This window comes from Anolis carolinensis, chromosome 1 (assembly GCF_035594765.1).
Source record: "Anolis carolinensis isolate JA03-04 chromosome 1, rAnoCar3.1.pri, whole genome shotgun sequence".
Lineage (NCBI taxonomy): Eukaryota > Metazoa > Chordata > Lepidosauria > Squamata > Dactyloidae > Anolis > Anolis carolinensis.
The window spans coordinates 133,027,776-133,040,137 of NC_085841.1; positions in this window are offsets into that span (position 1 = coordinate 133,027,776).

Sequence of the window (12,362 nt, forward strand, 5' to 3'; positions counted from 1 at the left end):
GAAAAAGTTCATTCATTTCAGCACAATGAAACCATTATGTTGGAGAGAAATATTTCTGCTTCCCATGGAAAACACAGCTTTAATTGCAGTGTAGGTTTAGATCGCCTGTTTGGAAAATGCCTATGGTATTATACTAAATGCTTTATATCTTTAAAAAGTTTAAATATAGTATTTGTAGTTTAGGGGTTCGTTTACACTATAGAACTAAAGTAGTTAGGATTTAAAGTTTGGGAAGGCACCAGCACTCTTTGGCAGAGAAGAGTTGCAAAACTACAACTCCCATGATTGCATAAGCATTGAGTCATGGCAATTAAAGTGGTGTCAAACAACAGTGTAAATACATTTTAGGTGTAGATCCACAATTACTGAAATTGACTCATTAAAACAACGGAACTTAACTTAATTGATATCAATGACTTTAAGTATGCTTAAGTTTGGATACAACCTAATGGGTGCAGAAGAAATATTTGCTAACAGTATTGTGCATTGGCGACCATTGTCCAAACTTTGCGGACACCTCACTTTAGAGTGGCAGGATACTCAGACCACAAGCTACAAAGATGGGCAATCTGAGATCCCATTATATAAAGTGCAATGTGAGGTTCAATTAAATGAAGGCCTTTGTGCTACATAGAAGAAGTGCAGAGACTTTGGGTGCATCTATACTGTAGAATACGTAGCTTCTATTATCGAAAATGTAATTGATAAAATGGTGGATCTTCCAAGTGTTAATCTTTTCTTTTTAATAAAAGGGAAGTCTTAGGCATTCTGAAACAATTTGTCTTTCAAGCTATAAAAGCAAAAATAACACCACTTGAAAATCAGCTAGATAATAACATAAAACCAAGAGAGAGAAACACATAGTGCAAGTTACTTCAAGCAGAAACTAAAAACATATTGAAAAATATTGTTGCTTGTGGCATTAATTCCAGGATTTAATGGAGCAAATACATGTTATTGTTTAGAAATAATGAACTTCTACAGCACATCATTAATAAATATGTCTTTCATGTAAGAACCAGGTTCTACAGAATGGGATGTTGGTTTCTTCCCAGACATGCCACCTGGGGAAAGATTTCATACATGTTCTTGAAAGCACGTGGGTCTATAACCACACCAAGCTGAATAACTGAGCATACAGGGTTGTTGTATGTCTTTTGGGCTGTGTGGCCATGTTCCAGAAGTATTCTCTCCTGATGAACCAGCCTGGACACAGTATATTATTTGAGAACACTGAAATGCTGGACCACTCCAACAACTATCATGCCAGACTACACAGAGAAGCCACTGAAATCCACAAGCATGTGGACAATTTCAACAGAAAGGAAGAAACCATGAAAATGAACAAAATCTGGCTACCAGTATTAAAAAACTCTAAAATCAAAACAGTAGATGGGAACCAACACTCTGAGGGCAGAGGGCAGCTAATGACTGAAAATAATATTTTAATTCAGAATTATTAATCCTCACGCAGAAAATACTTTTTTCCTGACAGAAAAGGCTATAATTTGTAGGTATGGGAAGAATATTCAAAAATATTAACAAATGATAAAAACATGTTATTTTTAGTGTTTGAAACCTTGCTGATTTTTTTTTTGCAGTTCAGTCATTTTGAACAAAATTTACTCAGAGCAGCTGTGTGCAAAAAACCGCATGACCTTTGTGGAAAATAATATTTCAATATAAAAATATTAATTCATGTGCAGAAAACTTTTTTCCTACACAGAAAATGCTGTAATTGGGGATTTTTCTGCTAAAAATAGCATGTACTTGATTTGCACAGAAAACAGCATTTTCAGTACAGAAATTAATATTCCTGAACTGAAATATATTCTACTTACAAAAGAATTACATCCTTGTTTCCAACACTCTCATCTCTACCTTCTCTTCTTCTTCATGCTAAAGCCCATGCTACAGATCTTCTCCAGAGGGAATCCTGACTCCCTTAAGAAGATAAGGAGGGCATAAAATAAAGCCATTATGTGGGATGAGGAATATTTTATGGCTTGCTGTGGGTCACCATTAGATGCAACATTGGGTAGTCTGGGCTGAAATATGAACCATGCTAGTTTCAGATTGCCTGTACCACCTCTATAGCCATGGAATCTGCTTAGTATATGAACAGTGTCGACTGGCTACATGTAGATATATTGCAAACTTGATAAACTGTGCTTTTTATTTTGGAGGGGGATTGTCTGCTATACTTGTAGTGGTGCAAAATCGGTGCAGACTAGCTACATATAGGAGTATTGTTAATCCATGTTATTTTCAGAGCAGATTTTCTATAGTACCTGTTGTGGCAATAAATCTGTGCTGAGTATAACCTCTGCAGATTAGCTACAAACTGATAGATTGTCTAAAGGAGAACTTCCTTTTTTATGATGTACATTAGCTGTAGCACTTGAAATGATGGGATACAACAGCATTGGTTGGGTCAGTGCTGAATAATACAGACACATGTTTTACCAAGACATACAATAAAATGGGGAAGTGTCTTGAGATGTCTTAAAGGAAACCTGCAATTCATCTGCAACTTGAAAAATGCAGACTTCTTGTTCTGTCCCTACCACAGACCACATTGTTTGTGGTCTGTGGGATGGACATTGTCCATAGCCCTGGTGAGACAGATCAGAATTCCTGAGTTCATACCACAAAAGAAATTTTCAGAAATCAAGAATTATGACTTTCACGCAGACTATAATATGTATTATTCTCTAAAGATATTTATTGTAGTTATAGTGACCTTTTTATGAAGTACCAGAGTTGCTCACCATAGTTACTTATTGTCTAGCTGTTCATTTTTTTTATCACATGTCAGTACATATGCTAATCTGCTATTGTGTTGTTGTTTTTCCCATCAGTAAGTTTATTCAACAATAATAGGTCCTCACAATGGATTGGCAGACAAACAGATTTTAAATAAATAAAATAGATTATGATTATCTTTTAATATATGCAGAGATTCTAAGGACACTATTTTTACTCAGATACTTTAATATTAAGCTTCTATGTCACAATTCATCAAATTGAAAAATTGTGTGTGTGTGTGTGTGTGTTTATTAAAGAGACTCTTGACTATATTGCTTGTTATAGTGTACATAATCAACAGGTACCTGCTGATATGATTTCTCCACAATACTTCAATTTTGTGCATATGTATCAGCAACACAAACAGGGGTTTTCAGACTCAGCAAGAAATGCAAGCACTTCATTATTCCTGTAAAAGGCATTGGGACTAGGGTTAACTTTCCCAGCAGGGGCATGAGAAGATATTGTGAAATTCATTTAAAGTTGAATTCCACTGAACAGTAGTAGCTCAGGTCCTCCAACTGCGTAACCTGCACAAATTGATCTCACTTCTGTTTAGAATGCATAGATGCAAAATATGAGGCTCTTACTGTAATGTCAACTTCCTTTGTTCCTTTGTTGCCTGCAGTCTTTTTTCTTTCTTTCTTTGGGGCAGCAGCCCTAGCTTTAAATATATTTTTACCATTTTATTTGTATTGCTCTTCAGTTCACAAGAATTCCCAGGAACTTAAATATTAAAACATAAACAAAATAAAATGAATATAACATTTAAAAAGCAACAAACCCAGAACACCTGGCAGTAAAATAATTAAAGACATCTACAGTTCTATATCTACCTTTCTGTAAGAGAACACTCTGTGACAACCTTCACCCTTCACAAAGAAGTATTTCAAATTGCCATCTATTTTCAACCCACACAATAAGCTAACATTTGAAGATAATTGTTATTTGCAATTTAAGAACAGGGCTGTCTCCAATGAAAATCTCTAGAATAATACATGCAAATGAGCTCAAAAATTATTTCTGGGATTTGGTCAGCAATCCTACACCCAAATATCTGGAAGTTTCTCCCACTCAGCTCAATGGGATATGCTTCTGAGTAAACACAAAGGATCTCATCAAAAGGAGGCCCAGAAGCCTGGTGACAGCGGGGGACAGTGAGGCAAACCATTCCTTTGGTTAGTCGTGGGGTGCCATCCCACAATTTTTCCTCGCTGTCCCCAGCTTCTTCCTGTGCTGTCCCTGGCTTCTTCAATGAGGAGAAAGGTAATCACCAGTCTCCTCAGGGCTCCCTCTTAGTGTGTTGCCAGCACGCTGCCAGGACAGAGACCAATAAAGCCCCACCAGAAGTAGTCTTGCATCATATGAAGTACTCAAGTGGACTCTGTCCCAGCAACATGGCGGCAGTGTGCTAGAATGGGGAAAAAACCCATCTGATGAGGTCGTCAGTCAGAATAGATTGAATAGGATTGCATGGTCAGTGCTCTTCATTGCTTGTGTGGTATGGGACAAAGATATTTGAATACATAAAGTACATTTATATCATATCAAAAGATTGTCTTCAATATATTCTTTCTTATCAAAAGCAGGATTTCCTAGTGCTGTAAATAGTTTCTAGAATGCAATGTACTAGGCTTCAACTCATCATGGAAAAGACACCTCCTGCCTCTGAAATCTTACTCTACCTATAACATTCATTGTTGAAGAAAGGACACTTTCTTTCTTAACTCAAGAGCAATTTTAAAATCCCAAAGATAGAGGGAAGTCAATGTAATAAAATACGTGAAAGTCTTCAACTGCATTTTATGCATATATTTCTGTGTCAAACACTTTTGAATGAAATGAGATTTATTCCTGAGTAACAAGAATTGTGCTGTATCAACTACATAATAAAGACTTCTGGTACAGTTAAGTACAACCACACGATGCAACTACATTTGCATTGCTTTTGTCATCAAAATCTCGATTGCCCATCCCATTGTTAAAAAGAGACATTATCCAGTCACCTACTCCTTATGGAAAACATTTAATGTCTGGATGGAGATTTAAAAACATAGCAGTTCCTTCCATGACACTCCATTTGGTTTGCTGACAGAACATATCAGGATTGGGCACAGTGTGGCCTTGAAGCCCCACATGAGTGTGAGACCTCTTTATGTAGGCCTTGGGAATTATATGCTACCCCAGCAATTCTATCCCAGCATTGTTAAAAAAAAAGTGTGGTGGTAAAAATAAGGGATGATCCTCCTGAGTTTGCTCTTTAATCAGGTCCCAATGCTAACTTTAACTCTTATTCCCCCAAAGATTTACAATTAAAAATAGAAGGGAATGTCCAATCACATTTGGGTTCTTTTCTCCTATAATTTACCCCATCTTTTTTTCCTGCCTTCAGGTTTGGTGAAGTTGCCCACCTTTGTTAAACACATTTCACACGTGACAGGGACTGCAAATGTTACTTTGGGGACTTTAAATTCCAGAATCCCTCAAACAGTATGGCTGTTGCCTGTGATGGCTCAAACTTTTCCAGGCTCTACACCAGAAGTGGCTGAAGCATTTCATGTTCACAAGCTACTTCGTGTTGAATGACAGAAAGATCACATAAACAAGGCATCAGTGGTCAGCGCATGTAATCCTATGCCACAGAAGTATTTTATGTTCTTATCTATGGACAGACCTTTTAGGTGAGGCTGAAGATTTTCCTCACTGTGAGAGCTGTTTGGCAGTGAAACTCTCTGTCTCAAAGTGTGGTAGAGGCTCTTCTTTGGAGGCTTTTAAGCAGAGGCTGAATGGCCATCTGTCGGGGGTGCTTTGACTGAGATTTTCCTGCTTCTTGGCAGGGGGTTGGACTAGATAGCCCGTGAGGTCTCTTCCAACTCAATGATTCTATGATTTTATAAGATTAAGAGCAACAGTGCATTGTTGTGAGCTTTCCGGGATATATGGCCATGTTCCAGAAACATTCTCTCATGACATTTTGGCCAAATCTATGGCAGGCATCCTCAGAGGTTGTAAGGTATACCTCACAACAACCCTGTGATTCTGGCCATGAAAGCCTTCGACAACACATTAAGAGCAACAGTTTGGGGAAGGCTATAACAGCATTCTTCATGCCAAGGCACTCAATTCTGTGGTACTAAACAGTTTCTAAGAGCCAACATGTAGCTCAGTCAGAGGCCTGGAAAGTACAGAACTAACTATAGATCTCTTTCTGCTGAAAATCATCGTCCAGTGCAAGTAATTTGTTTAGAACTATTTGTAGCAAAAATATGATAGACCTTATTATTTGTTGCACAATCATCATATATTCCCACATTTCATGAAGAGTCTAACCATCAGTTCACATAACATCCTGGAAAAGATTTTCAAAAACATGCATTCTTTTTAAATGCAACACATTTTTTCTTGCATGAGATACTTTTCGGTTTTATATCAGTCTGGTAAACAAGTCCTGGCTGACTCTTCTTTGCTCTTCACAAAACCCAAATATTTCAAGATTTATTTATTTATTTTCATGAATCACTTTCAACATTTCAAAATTATCGAAGCTTAAAAAAGGTAGGAATATGTTTGCTACTCCCTTTAATGATAATTACATCTACTTCCCATCTAGTTGAACTCAAGTAGGTGGAAGAAGTTCTGTTTGCACAATATATTAGCAAGAAAGTACAAAGATTGGTTCATTTTTTCCAAACTTTATATTGAAAAGCTGACAAGCCAAGGTGAAAATTAACTCCAAACAATAATTATGAGTGACAAAAAGAGTAATTACTATCAGAAATAGTTAGTGAATGCTACGCTTCTTGCTAGTGGCAGCTTGACGATACATAGAAACAACGATCACTAAAACAGCTAACTCTTCTTCCCCATGACATCTAACAAGTGTATGTAATTACAGCTACTGTACTTATAGCATAGATAAAACAAAGACAGAACACTACGGAAAACATAAATGCTGGCTTGCTTTTAGATCCAGAGTAATCTTTAATAACAACCAAGACAAATTGTGAATTATTAATAAGTTATTTTAAAAATATTTTAAAGTAGTCATGGCATCATTGCCTAGACCCCTGTGGTAGATTCATGATAGCATTACTTTTAAAACAGTTTCTTTACAAGATTTCTGTACATTCCACAAGAAAATTGACAGTGCCAAGATTTAATCTATATATATATATAAATGAGTGATGGCATCACAGCGACCCACAAAACAACAAAACTAAACACCCCACAACCTCGAAAATTGACAACACAACCCATCATCCATGCCTCTAGGTTGATACAACAAAAAGAAAAGAAAAATAAAGTCCTAATTAGAGGGAGAGAAATAATTGTTTTTATCCAATTGCTGCCAGTTAGAAGGCTAAGCTCCGCCCACTTGGTCTCCTAGCAACTCACTCAACCCTCACTTAGGCCTCTTCCACACTAAATACACATCAGATTTGAACTGGATTAGATGGCAGTGTAGACTCAAGGCCCTTCCACACAGCTATATAACCCATTTATAATCTTATATTATCTGCTTTAACTGGATTATCTGGACTCCACACCTTTACCCTTTACCTTAACTACCACCAATTCCTCAATACTTTATTTCCCATACCACCATACTTCGCCACAGCAATGCGTGGCCAGGCACAGATAGTAGACTATATTTACTTTAATAACTGATTTGAGAAATAACAGAAACGCACCAATCAACTGCACATGAAACTCTCTAGGTGTTTCCATGTGCAATTGACAAGACATACCAATTGATGGCAATCCCATGATTTTTATAAGGTTTCCTTAAACAAGGAATACTCAGAGGTGGTTTTTGCCAATTCCCCTGAAATATGGCCTACAACACCTGGTATTTGCAGATGGTTTTCCATTGGATGATAACCCGAGTTGATCTTGCTTAGCTTTTCCATGCCCAGCATAAATAATACCATGACCTCATTTATTTTATATAGAAGTTATAGGGTACACTTTGAAACATCCATGCTTCTGCTTGTAAAGCATATCACAGTGTTTACAAAGTACACGATAACATCCTATAAACAACAAATGAGCAAATTAGTCTTGAGCTGCATTTTATGCATATTTTTCTGTAGCAAACACTTTTAAATGAATTATTATTTATTCCTGAGTAATAAGAATTGTGCTGTATCAACTATACAATATAGACTTCTGGTACCGTTAAGTACAACCACATGATGCAATTACATTTACATTGCTTTTGCTTTTGGCTGTACCGATATTGTTGGACTTCAACTTGCACATCCAACATTGCAGTGATAAAAAAATCATGACAGTTGCAAACTGACATAGTTAGGTGATGCATGGTGACATATCCAAAGCAAACATGGACTATCTTTCTTTCTTTGAAAGAACATATGACTTGTATGCTAACTTCATGCAGTCTAAGTAAATGGATCAGACCTCATGTAATATATCTCCATTTGAAATCTGAGGGGCCATTGCCAATTAGACTGAATCTATTGAGTAAATGATACTGGATTAGACTGACAAGTGCTCTGATTTGGCATAAGATAGGTTTTTACATTGCTTTGTGCCACTTTTCAGTGATTTCTGAAGAGATGTCCAATTGCAGCATAACTAGCAACACTTTCTAGCAGTTAAATGCAACCCCCCCCCCCAAAAAAAACCCAAATGAATCATTACAATATAATTCAAGTCAGCAATACAGATAATGGGCAATTCCAGTGAATGGTTATGTGCATATATTGATTTCCCATTGAAATCAATAGCTTCAATACATCTAACCGTGTTACTGTTAAACTCTGTCTGCTCAGCTAGGTGTTAGGAGTTCTCTCTCCCTCACCATCAACTAACTGGGTGAAATTTTAACCTGCCACTTGAGTAAAAGAGTTGAATTAATTGTTTTTAATGCTGGGGAGGAATGAAAAGATCTTTCTTGTGAACTAAATGATCTCAACACATCAAAATAAGATGGAATGTATTATTTAACAGAAAAGGTATCCCACACTTTAAAAAATATTTCAAGAAGCTGCAGAGATAGCAAAAGAGCTCTGAGGATGGAAGGAAGCAGGGAATTCAATATAAACTATATTTAAGCTAATCTAGTGAGATAGATTAAAAGAAAAGAGAAAAAACATACACAAGCTCATCTAAAACTGCAATCCTAAAGGGCTGGCAGGACTGAAGTCAGCTGGAGTGCAATTATTAACAATGCAATCCTATGCATACCTTCTTGGTGACTTCAATGGGACTTATTCCCAAATGGGCAGAATAGTGCATTGCAGTGTAAGAGTGTTTAGGATTACTGTTCAAGAACATGAAACTTTAACCAATATTTAAAATGCAGGTTTAGCTTCCCTTATCCAAAATCTCAAACACTCCAAAATTGCCACATGGGTAGCTGAGATAGTGACAGCTTTGTTTGCTTAATGAAGGTTTAAATTTTATTTGATGCACAAAATTATTTAAAATGCAGTGTATACAATTGCCTTGTGGCTATGTGTGTAAAGTATATGACTTATGAAGGTATATAAAAATGTAGGTATGCCAAAATCTGAAGGAAAAAAACCCACAATCCAAAACACTTCTGGTTCCAAGCTTTCCAGGTAAGGGATTGGTCACCCTGTAGTGAGCATGAGGATTGCCTTATTGTCTTGTCCTGTGTGCACACACAGAGAGGGAGTAGTTACATTGTGGAATAAATGCAGTTTGACCTCACTTTAACTAATAGCATAATGCTATTGAATAATCAGAGCTGAAGTTTTAGAATGTCTTTAGCCTTTGCTGCCAAAGATTGCTGGTGTCTCCCTCCTCTGACAACAGCTCCTATGATTCCACAACCATGGAAGTCAAAGTGATGCCAAACTGTATTAATTCTGGGAATTTTAAATCGGATTTTAAAAATACTGGTTATATTTAATCCTACTTTAATGTCCTTATATTTCTATATTTTTAAATTGTTATGCTGAGGTTTTTATGTTAAGCTCCTTTGAGTCCCCTTCGGGGAGATTATTTATTTATTTCTGTCCCGTTTTTCTTCTGGCTCAGGACTCAAAGCGGCGAACATGTGAAAAGCAAAAATATAACATACAATAAAAGTAGACTGCACCATCATAAACATAGTCATATCTAATAAAAATTATAAAAACTGACATCAATGTAATTAGAGACTAACAAAAAACACAATTCAATTTATTATTGTATATAATAAATTATGTATTATTGAAGGCTTTCATGGCTGGAATCACTGGGTTACTGTTAGTTTTCCGGGCTGTATGGCCATGTTCCAGAAGCATTATCTCCTGACGTTTCAGCCCCATCTAATTTCCAGGTATCCTCAGAGGTTGTGAGATCTGTGGGAAATTAGGCAAGTGGGGCTTATATATCTGTGGAAAGTCCAGGATAGGAGAAAGAACTCTTGTCTGTTTGAGGCAGGTGTGAATGGTGCAATTGGCTACGTTGATCAACATTAAATGGTCTTGCAGCTTCAAAGTCTGGCTGCTTCCTGCCTGGAGGAATAATTTGTTGGGAGGTGTCAACTGGCCCTGATTGTTTCATGTCTGGAATTCCCCTGTCTTCTGAGTGTTGTTCTTTATTTACTGTTCTGATTTTAGAGTTTTTTAATATTGGTAGCCGGATTTTGTTCACAGAGACTACACAGAGAAGTCATTGAAAGCCACAAGTATGTGGACAATTTCAACAGAACCGAGGTAACCATGAAGATTAACAAAATCTGGCTAACATCTCCCAACAAAGGATTCCCCCAGGCAGGAAGCAGCTAGACTTTGAAGCTGCAAGGCCATTTAATGCTAATCAAAGCTGGCCAATTATACCATTCACACTTGTCTCAAACAGACATTCCACAGATATATAAACCCTACTTGCCTAGTTTCCAATGGGCCTCACAAACTCTGAGGGTGCCTGCCATAGATGTGGGCAAACATCAGGAGAGAATGCCTCTGGAACATGGCCGTACAGCCCAGAAAACTCACAGCAACCCAACACAATTAAACATTCATTTGATTTTAGTCACCATCTGGGTATCAATTCATTTAGGCCGTAGTCAAGTCCATTTCAGGGTATAAATATAATAATAATAATAATAATAATAATAATAATAATAATAATAATAATAATAATAATAAATTGTACAATGTAGAGGCACCCAGGCAGGAATAAAAGAAAAGTAGCTGGTGGGAAAGGGAAGCTTTGGAGCAGGGACAGGATGGGAGAGAAAAGAATAATAGAATCATAGAGGTGGAAGAGACCTCACGGGCCATCCAGTCCAACCCCCTGCCAAGAAGCAGGAAAATTGCATTTAAAGTACCCCTGACAGATGGCTATCCAGCCTCTACTCAAAAACCTCCAAAGAAGGCTCTCCACCACACCGCAGAGAGTTCCACTGTTGAACAGGTTTTACAGTTAGGAAGATCTTTCTAAATGTTCAGGTGGAATATCCTTTCCTGTAGTCTGAAGCCATTGTTCTGCGTCCTAGTCTCCAGGGCAGCAAAAAACAAGCTTGCTCCCTCCTTCCTATGACTTCCCCTCACGTATTTATACATGGCCATCATGTCTCCTGTCAGCCTTCTTTTCTGCAGGCTAAACATGCTAAACAAGAAGAGTAAAGCCTGCCTCTTTCAAACACAGATGAGATGATAGGTAGATAAGCAGGTAGATAAGATAGATTAGATCAGGCATGGGCACACTTCGGCCCTCCAGGTGTTGTGGACTACAACTCGCGCAATTCCTAACAGCCTACTGGCTGTTAGGAATTGCAGGAACCGTAATCCACAACACCTGGAGGGGCTGAAGTTTGCCCATGCCTGGATTAGATAGATATAGATATAGACAGAATAGATTAGATCAGGCATGGGCAAACTTCAGGCCCTCCAGGTGTTTTGGACTCCAACTCGCACAATTCCTAACAGTCTACTGGCTGTTAGGAATTGTAGGAATTGAAGTCCAAACACCTGGAGGGACCAAGTTTGCCCATGCCTGGATTAGAAAGAGATAGATAGATACAGATAGTTAGATATAGATAGATTAGATAGATAAATAGACGAATCAGTGCTAGGGAAGGGCAACCTGGACGCCAAGCAAGAAGTCAGTTTCCAAGGGGACTAACTTTTCTTGACACAACTCTCTGCCCTCTTTCCTGTCAGGCGCACCTTGAATTCACGTCTCTGCGCAACAACAGCAGCAGCAGATGTTTCCATTCAAACTCAGATCCTGAAAAGGGGCTCCAGAAAGGAAAACTATATCCTCGCCCCTGAGCAATCAATCCCTTCCTCTTCCTCCGCTACAAGTTGGAGAAGCTTTCCTTCACGTCCAAACCCCAGCAAACGAAGAGGGAAGGAGGTTTGGGCGGCCAAATGTGCCTCTACACCAGGTATGGGCAAACTTGGTCCCTCCAGGTGTTTTGGACTTCAACTCCCACAATTCCTAACAGCCGATAGGCTGTTAGGAATTGTGGGGGTTGGAGTCCAAAACACCTGGAGGGACCAAGTTTGCCCATAGCTGCTCTCCACTGTGGCGTGGATGCAGAGCGAACTGCCAGGGCTCAAGGCTAGGGA